General features: G+C 37.3%; 1 protein-coding gene across 16 annotated transcripts in view; it reads right to left on the bottom strand.

Moving 5' to 3' along the window:
• LOC111415491 (bruno 3) overlaps positions 1–17,685 on the bottom strand; it is a 318,531-nt gene that overhangs the window by 97,070 nt on the left and 203,776 nt on the right. The window contains exon 1 of one of the 16 annotated variants that reach the window (XM_023047201.2): positions 12,006–12,169. The exons of the other annotated variants lie outside the window; for them this stretch is intronic. The gene's annotated coding sequence lies outside the window, so the exon portion shown is untranslated. Of the gene's footprint in view, positions 1–12,005; positions 12,170–17,685 lie in introns of those variants that run through there. 16 annotated transcript variants of the gene reach the window in all.

Genomic DNA, 17,685 nt, shown 5'->3' with positions numbered 1-17,685 from the left:
CTTCTATTTGCATTTAAATCGTTTTTTAGAAGAAACCGCCTAGTTTACAAACTATGAATATTTGAGGGGCGTATCGAAATTCGGAAGCACTCCCGTCGCGTCAGACATCGTTAGCCAAGCACTCGAGCAATTACGTCCGATTCGGGACCGTTACTATCGCACGTAAATTGCGAGCGTATTAAATTATGAAGTGGGGTGCTTACGCACTTTAACGTTAATTGTTTCCCCGGTTCAGAAATATTGAATCAACGGTTATCGTTTGTAATTTATGTTAGTTCGAGTGTAATCAAAAAACATGTCAAACAAAGACACATACAATGTTGGCCACCAATTTTTCTATTTTGATTATAACAAGAGAATTTTGATAGGTTTTGTTGGTAGAACTGGGATTAGGAACGTTTTAGGAAAAAAATTCTAGAATAAAAGTTGTAGCAAATTTCATTCTTAACAATATTGCTCTTTTACACTTTTACTCTCAGATGCATAAAAATCGAGAAAAATTCGAATAGGCGAAATTCATACGGGTATAAACAACAAAACGAACAGTGTGTCGTTCTGAGGGCTGTACGAGGTTAATAATATATATATATAATATAATATATATAATATATATATATATATCTTAAGAACTGAGTACAGTGTGTAATTAATTATCATACCCGAAGTCATCATTGCAAGTATGCAACCAATATCACAGTATTCGTATTGCAATACGCAAATCGCGTTATTGGTTGCATACTTGCAATGATAATTAATTAATTAACACACTCTACATCGTTTACGAGTTATGACCACCCGAAAACGTCATTTTTGTGTTATTTTCGATTAAGTTTTCGAATGTGACCTAATTGGGGCCTAGAAAAATTGTGGACTAAGTTCGTATAGATAAAGAAACGTGAGATTATTAAGAAGTGGTTAAAGGGGGAAAAGCAATTGGAGCAAAGTAATTATCCAAACGTTGCCCTTTACGGCTGCATTCCAGGTGGACGCTATCGACCACAGATCGGAAGACGGCGCCGGCCATCTTCAGGAAGTATGCGGACGGGAGAACTCGGTTACCTGAGTTAAATAAACTTTCCGGTGAGATAGTCTGGCTTGGGGACGATGGCTCGACATACGAGATAACCCGGACAAATAGCCCAAGTTCGCGACCGAGCTCCTCGGCAATTAGTTTTTATATTTATCTGTTTACCAAGCGGTGATTTATATGATGGGAAAGGGGGATCGATTAATGGAGGAGTAAGCGAGCAATCAGCGGGGGCGTATGTAAATCCGGATCCGTTTCGTCATCGCGGTGGTGGCAGTGCGGCGGCGATTCAATCGTTTTGAATTTCAAATCGAGCAGACGACGGATCTTTTATTTGCATCCGGCAGTCTCATCTACTTTGTATTTGGGTGTACTTCATCGAGTTAGCCGATGGCTGCCTGCGGGTTCGGCTCGAGACTTTTATACGCGAATGCAAATTTGAGCCGCTTCCGCCCGTTCCCGACCGTTTTCTGGCCGTCAGCTATTTGCGTTCGTGAGAGAGAGAATCTCGTGCCTCGGCCTCGGTGGTACACAAACGGTTGCCCAATAAACGATCTGAAGGGGATATTCGATCAGATCCGCTCGGCGTTTCGCCGAATCATTTCTTCTGCTTCGACGATAAAGGGCCAATCAAAGCAACTACACGGTTTCCCTTAACATTTTCCGTTGTGTTTGTACCTCAACAGTGTTTGCAACTGAAAAGAAGTATTAATCCGATCCCTCGGAAAAGGGTCGAAAATTTAAGAGGATTAGCCCAACTCGAAAATCCCTAGTAATGTAAACAAAATCCACGCGCGTATTAGCAAATTACTAATACCGAAAATATAAATTCTACGAACGCAGAATAAAATTTCTTCTCCGTTCCCCCACAAAGAACGTTACGTATGTGGCGAAGAAAAGAGGAAAGGAGGTCGACGGGCCATAAGTTTATTAAATTCAGGAGACACTCCATTGCGACAATGGGGCTCAGGACCTCCGGGCCGCAATCCTAATTCAGCATTTGCGGGGGCGCCGGCGCCCCACGAATAAACCTCTCCCTTTCATGAATTAATCATTGGGAGATGTTGCGGCTAAGCCGTGCGCGGAGTGGCCTTGTCGACACAAAAACCCTACCCGAATCGGGACGCCCAAGGTGCAATATGGGGAATTCGCGAGTGTCGCCCCGGGGAATCACCTTTCAGGACAGACGAAAACAAAAACATCTCCTTTGTGGCCACCTATCTACGCCTTTTATAACAAAAACTCAAATAACTTACTAAAAATTATGGTGTAATTATCGTACCTGACGTCATCATTCCAAGTATGCAACCAATATCACAGTATTTTATTGCAATACGCAATTTGCGTATGATGCGTATTGTAGTGTGATATTGGTTGCATACTTTGTCGGGTACGATAATTAATTAACACATTGTATATCTAACGAATGATTCATACTGATAGGTTAAAATTTGGCACAACCTAACTTCAAATATTTCTTTATAACCTCAAAAAGTTTTATTTAAAAGCGTAAAAGAGCAACATTCAGAATCAAATTTGCTACAATTTTTATACTAAAACTTGTTTTCTAAAACATTCCGAATCCCAGTTTTACCAACAATAAGATGTAAAACAATGATTTTATCTAATTTTCACATTCTCTATAATTTTGCATCTGAGAGTAAAAATGTGAAAGAGCAATATTGTCAAAAATAAAATTTGCTACAACTTTTATGCTAAAATTTTATTCTTAATAAAGTTTGCTACAAATATTATTCTAAAACTTTTTTTGTAAACCGTTCCGAATCTAGACTATAACAACAATAAGATAAAAATACCATCCTATCTAATTGAGGTCCAGAAAAATTGAGGTACCAAACTTTAAAGTTTATTTCAAATTTCAGTATCCATTCTCACCCACTTACTCTACGGGGGCATTCCAAAACTTTACCAGAAATCTGATCATATTTTGCCAAGTTCATTAAGAACGTTTGTTCCGAATGTCGTGTAGTCGACGACATGACGTAATCACGCGGCTATTCAACGGGATTTCGAGTCACGTGTAACGCCGCGTGACGCGAAAACGCAAAACGTATTAATAAACGACGAACCCTTGACGCAATTCGCAAAAAGAAAACGAACGAAAACGACCTCCTGCATTTGACACCCTCATACAAAGAAAAAACGAAAAAATAAAATACATAGGTTTATTTACTTACTAGTGTTGATATAATGAGAACTCACCTAGAAAACAAAAAACAAAAATAATTAGAATTAGTTTAATAATGAAGTGTATAAAGTATGAAGTGCAAGTATGCAACCAATATCACAACATCACGCAAATCACATATTGCAATACCAATACTGTGATATTGGTTGCATACTTGCAATGATGACGTCGGGTGCGATAATTAATTAATACACTGTATAATTAAGAACTTTATGGGGTTAACTAATCCCGTTCCACTCCAATTTTGAGAAAAGAGGGTTCTAAACATCTAAATAAAACGATTTATGGTCCCATTCTGTTTAGTAAAATGGCAGTTTCGAGTCCAATTAAATTAAATCGTGAGCCGTATAGGCCCGTAAAGCGATAAATAGACAATAAGGCAGCGCGGATACTAATTGCAAGAGTTGCCGTTGTAAACTTAACTGTGGCGATTACGCGAACGGGGCGATTGGATTTTATACAGCGCCCGTTAATTAGTTAAATTACCGTAAATCGAGCCCGGCACAATTTGTTTATATTCGATATTTTCGCAATTAAACTTGCGCTAACAGGCAAGTTGACACTCGAAACAAGCACAAAAAAAGTGTGCTAATTAAAGAGACGTGGCACTAATTAGCCAATTATTTTCTTTGCGACTTGTACGCGATTGCCAATAAAAACAAATTAAATAGTTTTCGAAAAAGAATTTGAGTTATGTTATTTGAGAATAAAGTTTTTGCAAATCTATCTTAATATATAGTAGTAAACTTTTACCGAAATTATGGTGAAAAACTATCTAGCCCAATTTACCCCAACACATGATTCAAACCTTCCAACAAGAAGGACTGTCATAATTTACATCTTGTCCAGAATTTTGCTCAATTCTGCGTGATATTTGGTGAACGACCCAAGGGAAGGTAAGGTGGGTAGTTTCTTAAAAATAGGGCTTTTTAGCTTTAATTTAAATTATAAATCATTCCCAAACTCCCAAAAATAAAAAAGTATGGGTGATCTTTTTAAATTTAATTTTTTCTGACAAAACCCAAATTAACAGGTTTTTCTATAAAATGTTTTTCCAAAAATGTTTGCTATCTTACCCCATTATTTCTACAGATAGTCTAAAATTAGAGCTTTTCAGCTTTAATTTGAAATATAAATCGTTTCCAAAGTCCTAAAAATAATGTAGGGGTGATTTTTTTTAATTTTCAAGATTTCTGATATAACCCAAATTAACAGGTTTTCCTTAAATTTTTTGTTATCTTACCCCATTATTTCTACACATGGTCTAAAAATAGAGCTTTTCAGCTTTAATTTGAGATATAAATCATTTCCAAACTCTTAAAAATAAAGTAAGGGTGATTTTTTAAATTTTCAACTTTTCTGATATAACCCAAATTAACAGGTTTTCCTTAAAATTTTTGTTATCTTTCCCCATTATTTCTACACATAGTCTAAAAATAGAGCTTTTCAGCTTTAATTTGAGATATAAATCATTTCTAAACTCCCAAAAACAAAGTAGGGGTGATCTTTTTAAATTTAATTTCTTCTGACAAAACCCAAATTAACAGGTTTTCCTATAACATTCTTTTCCCAATAATTTTTGTTATTTTACCCCATTATTTCTCCACATTGTCTCAAAATAGAGCTTTTTAGCTTTAATTTAAGATATAAGTCATTTCCAAACTCCCAAAAGTAAAGTAGGGGTGATTTTTTTAAATTTTTGGCATAACCCAAATTAATAGGTTCTCCTATAACATTTATTTCCTGAAAAATTTTGTTATCTAACCTCATTATTTCTACACATAATCCAAAAATAGAGCTTTCAAGCTGTAATTTAAGATACAAATCATTTCCAATCCCCCGAAATAAAGTCAAGATGATTTTTTAAGTTTTAGAAAAAGAATTTAAGGTATTGAACGTATTTTTTTTTATATTTTTTTGTTAACAAGGGTAGATGGTGGATGCGGTCTTGAGTGCTTATTTGTTTGCAGGGAGCCCGAAGCCTCTAAACTTGAACCGCCGGTCTTAACAATAAAACAAACGGGGGGAATGCGAATATGAAAATTCCGAATAATCACGAGACGGTTCGCAGGCGTTTTGCCGCCCCCGCGTCCCCCCCTCGGTGGGCACCGGCAACACAAAGCCCCGCTACAAAGGAGAAATATAAAATTTCATTTCATTACTCTCGCGTTACTCTCCCCAAGAGCAAATTTTACATCTACCAACGAGCATCTGGAGCGGCGTGTTTGTGTGCGAATCCCCGATTCACCCCTTTGAAGGGGCCACGTATCCATGGCTACCGTCACAGCTACACCGTATGCACATGTATAAAGGTCAAATGTATCTGTCGATCGAAAATAGTTGGTTTGAATGGAATTAACAGTTAATAGAAGACGGCGACAGAAACGCGCCACTCTCAGAATTATTCCGAGTCACCATTCAGGGCGCCTCGCTAATCGTTATAAATGGGACGATTAACTTGTTTAGGCGAGTTGTAAAGTCGCCAGATAATCTTTATTGTAATGCTAAAATCGTGGGTTTTATTGCTCCGGGGTTAATTTGGAGTAAAACGCAGACGAGAAAACGGAAAAGGGGGTTTGACCTCCCGTATGCTCCCCGCTTTAACTTTAAACCAACCCCTCTTCTTCCTCGGCTAATCAAGATCTGGAGGATATCTCCCCCATATACTCGTTTAATTTACTCTCAAACAATTTAGGTAAACTTATTTAGTGATATCACTAATTTTGGGGACAAATTTTCATCATTATTTCTTACTTAGTACCATAAACGATATAAATTTAACAAAAAAGGAATCTTAGCGACGATATCCAGTTGAGCAAAATTTTATGTCAAATACCTGCTGCAGGAAGAGTTAAGAGATATCAATGAAGATATTAATAGATAAAGAGGAAGATGTTGGGGATGTCGAGGACGATGTCAAGGAGGATTTCTGCAGATAATCTAAAAATAGTGCTTTTTAGTAGGCGTGATTTTTTTTATTTCTGACATAACCCAAAGTAACAGGTTTTTCTATAACATTTATTTCCCAAAAATTTTTGTCATTTAACCCCATTATTTCTACACATAGCCTAGAAATAGAGGTTTTTAGCTTTCATTTAAGATATAAATCATTTTCAAACTTCCAAAAATACAGTAAGGGTGATTTTTTTTAAATATGACAAACGATATTTAAGAAATTAAAGCCAAGAAGATTTTGATGGAGAACCTAGAACGGTATTGAGATGTGAGAAGTAACTTGGTGCACCTGGTATTAAAATGTAGAATTAGAATTAAAATTTGACAGATAATGATGGATGATAAGCAAAGATATTAACAACGACGCTGACGGCTGAATGAGCAGATATTGAGAGAGAAACAACACCGTCGTCGTTATAGACAATGAAACAATGTTGTGCAAGACCAGGAACCACAATAAAGGAACCTATTTAGAGATAGCAAGATGTTGAAGAAGCAACAAAGATATTAGGGGATGATAAAGACAATGTTGCGAGATTTCTGGAACGATAACAAGGGTTTTATTCGTAGTTGACAAAGAAGAAGTGAAGTTAATAAGGCTAATACCGTTGAGACTTGTGAAGGATTTCTTTGAGACATAATATCAGAATGTTTGAAAGTTGAGTGTACCCCACTCAAGTTAATTTTTCCTATTTTGTATTGGAATAATAATCCGTTGCAGTGTAAGAAGTAATAATTAATTACCGTCAGAGGCGGAGGGTTTTAATTAATGCAAAGTGGGGTAGAAAAACCGCGGGTTCGCACTCGTCGCGTCGGAAAAATGCAATTAATCCCCGACCGCACTTTTTGCACGCGCCCGACTAAGACAAACAAAGGGGTCGCTCGCGAAACAATGCGTGGAAAAATGGCAAACGCCAACGGTACTTAAAAGAAGCGCCGTGGCGCCGAAGTGTTAAATCATCTGAGAGGCCGCCGCGAGGGCACAAAGCTCTCATTAATCCCTCTTACTGCGTTCCTTGTAGCCGCTTTTTTTTGCCCCCGGGACGCGCCCTCTACCTCTTTTATGCAGTAATTGCGAGTGGCCCCGTCAAAGGGGACCCGTTTGCATTGAGGAGGCATCCGACTTAATTGCACCTAACCAAAGAAGGGGCACAAAATGAACCTTCACCCAATTGACGATCGGAAACACGACCTTGTTGCTTTCGAATTAACACATAATTAATGATAAATGCACAGCCTATATCTTCATTGTCTTTAGAGATAGCGGAATATTAAATACTCCATTAGAAAGCTTGATCTTTTCTTCATTTAAAGTGTGTCCGGATTGTGTCCTGTCAATGTGGTGATATGAATTGTGCAAAAAAATAAAGAACGTCGTGTTAACACATCAAAAGTAATATAGTATGCGAATGTTTACGGTGTCATAATATTCTTATATGATTTGGACAAAACTTTGCGGTCATATAGAATTTGTAGGAAATTTTTCGCTCTATACATTGGTATATAACTTTAGTAGATGGTATAGTTGCATAAGAAGTTTCCCCCCAAAAACTACAAAATCCGCGTATAATTACTGTATGTAGATGTTTACGGTGTCATAATTTTCATATATGATTCGGACAAAACTCCGCGATCATATAGAAGTTGTAGAAAATTTTCCGCTCTATACAGTGGTATATAACTTTAATAGATGGCATGGTTGCATAAGATTTCCCCTCAAAAATTGCAAAAACCGCGTATAATTACTATATGTAAATGTTTACGGCATCATAACTTCTTATATGATACGGATCAAACTCCGTGGTCATATATAATCTGTAGGAAATTTTCCTCTCTATACAGTGGTATATAACTTTAGTAGATGGTATAGTTGTATAAGAAGTTTCCCCCCAAAAACTACAAAATCCGCGTATAATTACTGTATGTAGATGTTTACGGTGTCATAATTTTCTTATATGATTCGGACAAAACTCCGCGATCATATAGAAGTTGTAGAAAATTTTCCGCTCTATACAGTGGTATATAACTTTAATAGATGGCATGGTTGCATAAGATTTCCCCTCAAAAATTGCAAAAACCGCGTATAATTACTATATGTAAATGTTTACGGCATCATAACTTCTTATATGATACGGATCAAACTCCGTGGTCATATATAATCTGTAGGAAATTTTCCTCTCTATACAGTGGTATATAACTTTAGTAGATGGTATAGTTGTATAAGAAGTTTCCCCCCAAAAACTACAAAATCCGCGTATAATTACTGTATGTAGATGTTTACGGTGTCATAATTTTCTTATATGATTCGGACAAAACTCCGCGATCATATAGAAGTTGTAGAAAATTTTCCGCTCTATACAGTGGTATATAACTTAAGTAGATGGCATGGTTGCATAAGCATTTCCCCTCAAAAAATTGCAAAACCGCGTATAATTACTATATGTAAATGTTTACGGCATCTTAACTTCTTATATGATACGGATCAAACTCCGTGGTCATATATAATCTGTAGGAAATTTTCCTCTCTATACAGTGGTATATAACTTTAGTAGACGGTATAGTTGCATAAGAAGTTTCCCCCCCAAAAACTACAAAATCCGCGTATAATTACTGTATGTAGATGTTTACGGTGTCATAATTTTCTTATATGATTCGGACAAAACTCCGCGATCATATAGAAGTTGTAAAAAATTTTCCGCTCTATACAGTGGTATATAACTTTAGTAGATGGCATGGTTGCATAAGCAGTTCCCCTCAAAAAAATTGCAAAAACTGTGTATAATTACTATATGTAAATGTTTACGGCATCATAACTTCTTATATGATACGGATCAAACTCCGTGGTCATATATAATCTGTAGGAAATTTTCCTCTCTATACAGTGGTATATAACTTTAGTAGATGGTATAGTTGCATAAGAAGTTTCCCCCAAAAACTACAAAATCCGCGTATAATTACTGTATGTAGATGTTTACGGTGTCATAATTTTCTTATATGATTCGGACAAAACTCCGCGATCATATAGAAGTTGTAAAAAATTTTCCGCTCTATACAGTGGTATATAACTTTAGTAGATGGCATGGTTGCATAAGCATTTCCCCTCAAAAAATTGCAAAACCGCGTATAATTACTATATGTAAATGTTTACGGCATCATAACTTCTTATATGATACGGATCAAACTCCGTGGTCATATATAATCTGTAGGAAATTTTCCTCTCTATACAGTGGTATATAACTTTAGTAGATGGTATAGTTGCATAAGAAGTTTCCCCCCAAAAACTACAAAATCCGCGTATAATTACTGTATGTAGATGTTTACGGAGTCATAATTGTCTTATATGACTCGGAAAAAACTCCGCGATCATATAGAAGTTATAGAACATTTTCCGCTCTATACAGTGGTATATAACTTAAGTAGATGGCATGGTTGCATAAGCATTTCCCCTCAAAAAATTGTAAAACCGCGTATAATTACTATATGTAAATGTTTACGGCATCATAACTTCTTATATGATACGGATCAAACTCCGTGGTCATATATAATCTGTAGGAAATTTTCCTCTCTATACAGTGGTATACAACTTTAGTAGATGGTATAATTGCATAAGAAGTTTCCCCCCAAAAACTACAAAATCCGCGTATAATTACTGTATGTAGATGTTTACGGTGTCATAATTTTCTTATATGATTCGGACAAAACTCCGCGATCATATAGAAGTTGTAGAACATTTTCCGCTCTATACAGTGGTATATAACTTTAGAAGATGGCATGGTTGCATAAGCATTTCCCCTCAAAAAATTGCAAAAACCGCGTATAATTACTATATGTAAATGTTTACGGCATCATAACTTCTTATATGATACGGATCAAACTCCGTGGTCATATATAATCTGTAGGAAATTTTCCTCTCTATACAACTTAAGTACATGCCATGGTTGCATAAGCATTGATTGCAAAATCCGCGTATTATTGCCATATTTATATGTTTATGACGTCATAACTTCCTTATATGATGGGTACAAAACTCCTTTACAAATTCACATTGGAGCCACACTCAATATCCACAAAAAATAAATGTACCATTAATGCAGAAAAATATTCAAGCCTACTCCAAAATGAAATAATGCCTGCGATTGAGACTGTATTCCCAGGGGAAAATGGTGGAATCAATGAAGACATCATTTTTCAACAAGATGGAGCACCTTCGCATTATGGTGTTCAGGTGCGGTAGTAGCTGAGAGAGAATAGCAACCAAAATACGATAAATTTCAGTTGATGTTATCTCTAATAATGTGAGCAATTTTAGAAGTCACCTTGAAATTTGCGTGGAAGTAAATGGTGGTTGTGATAAAACAAAAGATATTCCCATATCTCGGCCCAGATTTCTTAGGGAATTTTGAGGTTGTTCTTGAACAGCCAAGAGCACATTTAATTTGATGTCGTTATCTGTGGCTGTTTTAGTTTATAAGTTTAGTAGATGGCATAGTTGCATAAGGATTGATTGCAAAATCCGGGTATAATTACCGTATATGATTACAGCATCATAACTGTCATTAACATCTTCGTTATGCAACCATGCGATCTATTAATGTTATCTATTATTGCATAAAGCGCAAAATTTCTTATGTGATTGAACAAAATTGGATTTAGGTGTGATCTTTTGAAATTTGATAATTTTGTTTTCTTTTTTTCTGCATTTGCTGTCATAATATTGATATGATAAAACAAAAAACGGTTCTAGATGAAGAAAAGATCAGGTTTTCTACTGGTGTAATTAATATTTCGCTATCTCCAAAGATAACGAAGATATCTTCTTGTAAAGTAGACAACGAATTTTGTTGTTTTCTTATTGTATCAAGAACGTTTCTAGTGGTTGAAACGGGAAAGTTTGGGTTATTTATTAGCGATGAATAAGTTCAATTAGCCCCGCCGATAAATCATAGCGGAGGCGAGCGCCTCGCTGAGAGATTTAGGAACAGCAGCGATCCCTCTAACCCCAAAGCAAATTTCCGACAACGGTGTACAGACAATAAATTTGTCGGACATGGAGCGCCGCTGTTCCGCCTGCGAGGATGTTTTAATTACGCCTCGGGCTTCGCTCGGCAATCCCCCGTCCTGCAGAAACACCTGCGTAGCTCGCGGTGGTCTCAAAAAAACATTTTTCCTACTTTGCCTTTTCCTACAGCTGTCAGCGAGCTCTGTACTCCAAAGTTAATTAATATTTCGATATAAATTATTTTCAAAACATCAATGGAATTTAATGCAGAAACATGATTACTTGCTGTATTTAAAACACAACATTATCGAGTTATTAAAAGCCGCCCCCACATTCCCATCGCGATAAAATCGTATTTATTTTCATCGAGCAGATTGCGGATTAATTAAATGAATCCCAAATTCGATTTAAAATAAGATGCAACAATTTATATTTTTTGCATCGAGTTGAAATATTGCATAGGGGGTGAAATTTATGGGGGAAATTCCAGTGAACTATGTAATGTCGGACTCGAACTTGCAGTACGCTCTATTTAGCACGCTCAAGATCGGCATTGAGCAACTTGTCGAAAATTTGCGTTTGAATCGAATTATGGTGCTCACTCGAGCAATTATTACTGTAATGGAGCGTTTAGATTTTGTGAGTTCACCTTTAATTTAAATGTGGTAGGTAATGCAAAAAAGTTAACTCCATACATATGTATGCAGGGTGGCAGAAAATGGTTTCATGAATATTCATTTAATTGAGTTTAAAAATTTTAAACTCGCGCATCCGCCTCGCAAAAGCACGTGAGTAACAAAAGTGAGAGACAGTACCTGCGCCACGCTGTACCATGAAACACTTCTTCTTCTCTTCGATTTCTTTTAGGCAGAAACTCAAAGTTGGTGGTGAAGTAAGTAGTCACCAATAAATTTTGATTCAATTCACTATGTGGGATTCGTACGCACACAACGAGATTGGGGTAGATAGACACGCGTGGTGCAGTCCTGGCCGATTACAGGACTAGCAACAGGCTGTATCCAGCTTTCCAGGCAGGTGGGAAGGCGGGGGGCGTGTTGGTGACGTCACAACTTGATGGGCGGCACGGTCTGCGCGGCCAGGAGTTTTGCGTGGTCGTCATGGTTACGGCGCGTCCTCGCGTTGACGCCGCCACCGGCGTCGGTGTCGTGGTAACCGAAGAGGTCCCCGGCGACGGCGATGCGACCTTGGCAAAAGCCAGGTGAACATCGAAAAAAAAATGAAATAAAATAAAAACGAACGAAAGAAAAAGTTTCTTCCGCCTACTCTCTCGTCGTCTCTTCTTCTCGGCGTCGTCGTTTGCGTCTTCGAGTTGGTCTAATTGCCGCGAAAGGGCGTCGAAGTGCCGAGACTTTACCCTTCAGACCCCGACAATATCCCCGGTTTCCTTGTCAACGCCTAATTAGCGAGAGATTCGTTACGGTTTGTCGTTCTAGTTACTAAATAGATATAAGCTACGATGAAACAGGCCGAAACTACTACTCGAAAATGTTATAGTTTGGTACAGTTCATGCAAAAACTACACAATTAAATCACTAGTTTTAAAACAAAATAAAATATAAAGGGTTTATAATCATTTCAACTTTCCCAATTTGTAAGTTTTGACTGCCATAAATTGACCTGACATATTCATAAATTATGCCAGGACGTTTTCGTTTGCTTGAGGACATGATTTAAGGCACATTGTATCAGAAAATAGTTTTTTGGCAACTTGAAGAGATCTTTTGAGCATTTCACCTTTCCTATTTTGTAAATTGTAGTTGCCATAAGTTGCCAAATGTACCCAATATCCTCTTTTATACCTATTTTTCCTGTAACTAGATTGGACTCACTCCTCCATTTATTACCCTGCATGTTTCTAACGATATTGGTTTGGCAGAAATGTTGAACTTCCTACTGTTGTGTTCCTCATTAATCTTTAAGGTTGCTCTTAATTTCTTGAGTATGATTATTTGCGACTTATAAGTATCAGTTTTGATTCTGCCATATTGCAGTCTTCCTTAGAAACCATTTTGCAGTACTTAGAAGATTGCAACCCAACCCAATCTAACAAAACTCAACCCAACCCAACTTGATATTTTTAAATACACTAATATATCTCAATTTGAAACTAAAAGATTGCATTTTAGGATGAGATGGGGTTTGTTCATATATTTTAGTAGAAAAAAAAAACGGATTTAGTAATTTGAGTTAAGATACATAATATATCTCAAATTGAAGCTGAAAGATATTATTTTATGATAAAATATAAAGAGTTTCTAAGAATACTTCATGTACTTGTGTATTATCTTGTTGTAGTGAGAATCAATCCTTCGGGACATTCTGTCAGCTTCTGCATTGCTGGTGATGCTTTATATAGTGGTTATATCATACAAAACCAAGCAAATCAATGTTTGGGGACATCGTCTAGGGAGTTACCTATCCTGCTATCAAACAGCTTCTTGGACTTTCACTTAAATGTCCTATTCGTAAATTTTTACTGCCATAAATTGATCTAACATATCCAGAAATTATGCCAGGTGATTTTTGTCGATTCTGTTTGTTATATCTACTTCCAACCTGCAGACCCACAGATTTTGGAAATGATGACTTCCTGTTGACTTTTTTGTTTATTATGTCCATCATTAATCTTTAAGGATGTTGTTAGTTCCTTGAGCCTAGTTCGTTTGTCAATTTAGTAATTAGAGTTTTATGAACTTCCGTTTTGTTTTCGCATTAGTCGTCGATAGGTTCACCCGCCTCGTTCCTCAATCAGCTAAAGATACTCGACCATGGAAGAACTGCAGAACAAGGAACAGCAAGTTGGAAGAGAATGTGTCTCAATCATTACATTACTAGCTCCACTTCCACCTACAACAGACAAGATATAGCTCTATCAGAAACTTCTAATAATAACAAATCTTCAGTACCTACAGAAAGACTTATAACAACTCCAAAAGTTAAACCAAACACTTCAAAAGTAACTACCGCAGTGTGCGGAATCCACATTGATTTTAACTGTTGTCTATCTTCTGTTAGTAACTGATAAAGTCGTCCCACTTTTTGAGCGTTATTGCTGATATTAGATTAATTATCTTGTTCTGGAGATTCAACTTGACGAAATTATGGTCCTTATCATCACCAGAGTCCTAGAACATACTTGGTGTTCATATCACCACAAACTTATCTGTCAAGTCTTCGCCTAATGCAACTCGAACACGATTCTTGGCTGTGGCTTGAGCACAATGAAGTTTTTTGCAGATACAGCACCGTATCTATTTTTTCTTTCTGCCAACAGTTAATGTAGTTTCCATATATTTGCGTTTTCACAAATTTCGTGGTTTTACATTTTGTTGTTGGTAGAGCTAGGTTTTCGATGTTTTGAAACACAGAAAATTGTAAACTAACGCAATGCGCAAATGTTAAAGCAACATTATCGTTCCACCAATTCAATCTGGCAGTGTTAATTATTCTTGCATAATGAAATAACTTTATTTTTCAATTTACACTTATTTTCGGATTACTTATGATTAAATTTCTTGTTTAATCCCCCTGTGGAAAAGTGATTACCCCGAGGCAGACGTGACATCATTGTCACAACACAACACCATGCGGCACTTTGTTGTAACGTAGCTCGCCCCCTTTAATGAGATCCCGGCAAATAAGAAGACGAGGAGACACCGTCGCTGCCGCCACCGCCTAGAGAAGTATAACAATGTCCATGGGGGCGACGATAATCGCCGTATACGTGTCGAGATCAAGTCCTCATCGGCGTGGAATTTAACACCTGCGACGCCGACGCCAACCCCAACCCTACCGGACCGAGCGTCGGTATTCGGGCGATAAAACGCTTAACGCCGGGTACCATTGTCCTCTCTCCGAGGCACGGTTTCATACGTCACCCGATGTGTACGGATATAATATCGTTAATTTTCTGTCCGGCGTAAGCTCCGGCGATTGTTCCGGCGAATGCGTGCGTAAACACGTCCGAAATCCTCCGCTTTGGTTACACCTGCAGCGCTATGACAATGACCGGATTTTCTGCGCAAAAAACTATTGATGGTAACACACAATGTCCTCAATCCCTGATTTTATTGGAAATCGATAGAAATGATAAAAACATACAAAATCTGTAATCAGATGCAGTATGGCTACCACAAATTTTTAATGAATATAGTGAATATCGCCAAAATCATCTCTATAATGGGAGATTTCCTTGAACAATCTGTTACTACTCAAGAACTATAATCAATGGAATACTGTGACATATGAGCAATCATAATCAGTATGCAGTTAACTGCCTAGTTCTGCCTAATGTTTGAGAAATCAAACGAAATTTGCCAAAGTTTCCCCTTTTTGTATTTTATGTCAAAAAATCTATCACTGCTTATAAAAAATAAGTGCACCTTCTAGGAATAAACCGAAACTGAATATATCACTACTCAAAAACTATAATTGCTAGACTGTCATGATAGGCATGAAAATTATTTGTATTGAATCAAAGAATCATAATCCATAATGAGTATCAACCTATCTCTCATCATTCTCAACGAATAAAGCGAGAATTACCCAAATTTCCTTTATGTTTGGTTTATATTAAAGAATGTACCACCACTCAAAAGCTATAAGTGATGGAGTACCTTAACATCTACGAAAATTGTTCCAGCATAGTTATCACCATTTTCTAGGAACAAAACGAAAATCGCCAAAAACTTCAAATATAGCTGATTATTTTAAAGCATCTGTCACTACTCCATAACTATAATCGATAAAGTGTCATGATACTCATCACAACTGTTTGTATCAAATCAAGCATCCAAAATCCATAATGAGTACCAGCTTAGCTCTTACCAGTTTCTAAAAATCTCCATTGAGTATGGTTTATATCAAAGAATTTATCACTTTTCAAAAATTATACGTATAAGTTCATCATCAAACCCTTTTTTCTTTTAATCTATCTCAAAAATATAATATTTTAGCTTCAATTTGAGATATATTACATATCATAACTCAAACTACTAATATCAAGTAGTTGTTTCTTCCGGATTTTTTTTCTCCGAAAATGAATCATCAAACCCCATTATTTTTTAATCTCATCCTAAAATACAATCTTTTAGCTTCAATTTGGGATATATTACGTATCTTAAGAATAAAATTTGCTACAATTGTAAGCTCTTCAAAATTTGTCGAGAGATTCTCTTGTTGAAAAAGTGATGTAAAAATGGGGGACATTATAATTTTACTTAGCATGTTGGGCGCTTTACCCGTATCCCTTCAATTGTAAACAGAAGCCGGATGTGCTGTGCTGCCCTCTGGGCACTCGCTGATGCACACCAAACTTTTGGCCACACGGGTCTGTCTGTTTGCTAATGAAGTCGACGGTTCGCTCATATTCCGACCGTGGTCGCGTTTATTTATTTACGTTTTGTTTTCTTTGTCGATGCCGGACGAAGTAGGGTTGGTTCAGTTCAGTTCAGTTCAGTTCCAGACAGGTGAACTTGTGCAAACTTGCATACAGCTCGGAGTAAACAAAGCCATAAAGAGTTCGATCGTGACAAACGCGCAAACTTTCCCGTCCCGCGCTCTCAGGTGGACGCTTTATCTGGAAGACATTCGTCTAAATGCATCTCTCCTTCTCCTAAGACGCAAGCTCGGGAGCTTTTTTCGTTCCACAAATCCGCGTCTCCCCGCCGATTTACAATTCCAAGACATCGCCTTCGCAATTAATTTCAATTCTGGGTCGAAATCCAATTTGCGCCTCGACGAAAAGAACCGTGAGGTTTAATTAATGGAACAATTAAGGCGGAGACTTCGCCTTAGGGGGGCACCACACCGTTATTGAAACCGTTGACGTTTCCGTTATGTCCAAACCCGAAAGGACACGTAAACGGCCCGCTTAAGGGGCATTGTTTATTAGGATTCATGTCGCCGCCCTTAGTGGCAACCCTTATCTTTAGGGTCTCCGATACTTTTATGACGCCCAATGAAATTTTACGGTACGTTTTTTATTGGGGACCTCGTTATCGCGCGTTATGGCCACCTGTACGGAATCCAAAAGTAACCAGCCCACGAAAAAGAAACTGAAAGAGTCGAGTATCGCCTAAATTAAAAGTGTCCTTGTCGCGGACCGATAGGACCGATTCGTACAGCGTAAAATTGCGCCGTCGCCCTTTAAGGGGTTGTCTGGATTACCGTCGATCCTGTTTGACGTTCAGAAATGGGAAAAGGGTCTCTAATCCCCTCTCCTAAAACCTATACGTTTCCCCGGCAAATCCCTCATAACAAAACGGAATACATAAATTATGGTCCCTACCTCGATGCCCTCCATGCCACACCGTTTGAGGTTTTCTAATTAATTCCTTTTTTGCACCCAAAACATTAATAAAATCATTTTATTACCATTACTTGGTATTAAATTAATGTTCTGATTAATTAATATCGATCTGAAAGCCCTGAAAATGCCTGGTAATATCATCGCTGTAGGGTTTCGCGGTTAAT

This window comes from Onthophagus taurus, chromosome 10 (assembly GCF_036711975.1).
Source record: "Onthophagus taurus isolate NC chromosome 10, IU_Otau_3.0, whole genome shotgun sequence".
In the NCBI taxonomy this organism is placed as follows: Eukaryota; Metazoa; Arthropoda; class Insecta; order Coleoptera; family Scarabaeidae; genus Onthophagus; species Onthophagus taurus.
The sequence above is the reverse complement of the archived record's forward strand: the minus strand, read 5'-3'. Positions and strand labels throughout refer to the sequence as shown.